The 643-nt window shown below is 37.9% G+C and overlaps 1 non-coding gene across 1 annotated transcript; it reads left to right on the top strand.

Annotated features, from left to right (window-relative positions):
- The first annotated feature begins 259 nt into the window (after positions 1-259).
- Positions 260-362, top strand: LOC149138239 (U6 spliceosomal RNA). Its single transcript, XR_016265422.1, has one exon. It is a non-coding gene; the product is annotated as a U6 spliceosomal RNA (small nuclear RNA).
- The last annotated feature ends 281 nt before the right edge of the window (positions 363-643 follow it).

Below are 643 nucleotides of genomic sequence, written 5' to 3' on the forward strand. Positions count from 1 at the left end.
AAATGGAATAATGCAGGCTTCCATGATGTGGGAAACATGATACTATAATGTCCCTTTATTTCAAGAGAAAAAAACTGTAACATTTTTATTGAAAGGAAATGTTATACATTGTCGAAGATCTTGTTCACATTATAGAGCATATACCCTTGATGAGAATATCCTAAATGTAGAGCAGAGTCTGGCATAGAATTTCCAAGAATGTTGCTTGTAGCCGCATATGGAAATAGAGCATATACATGGATCTGAAAGAGCTGAGTCTGTCTCTTCGGAGACATCCGATAAAATTGGAACGATATAGAGAAGATTAGCATGGCCCCTGTGCAAGGATGACACACACAAATTGAGAAATGGCCCAGAAAGAGCTGATTCTAATTAATGAGACAGATTACAGAAGATCAAAAATGGAAAATTAGCAATACAAGGCACCTAGAGACACGTAGAGGACCTGCAAAGAGATTAAAAAAAATCAAAAGAACCCAAGAAAAGGGAGATCCCCGTAGAATGTAATTCATAATGAATCTGCCCATGCAGAAGGGATAGAGCATGCTTGGAAAGTGCATCAACTTCATATTTTTTCTCCCGAAAGACATGTTGGAAGGAGATCTTTGATAAGAGGTGCTTTAGGCCCGAAATTTGTTGCATC

Source organism: Pinus tabuliformis, chromosome X (assembly GCF_031772625.1).
Source record: "Pinus tabuliformis cultivar Carrire ecotype Pingquan chromosome X, CPIR1, whole genome shotgun sequence".
Classification (NCBI taxonomy): Eukaryota; Viridiplantae; Streptophyta; class Pinopsida; order Pinales; family Pinaceae; genus Pinus; species Pinus tabuliformis.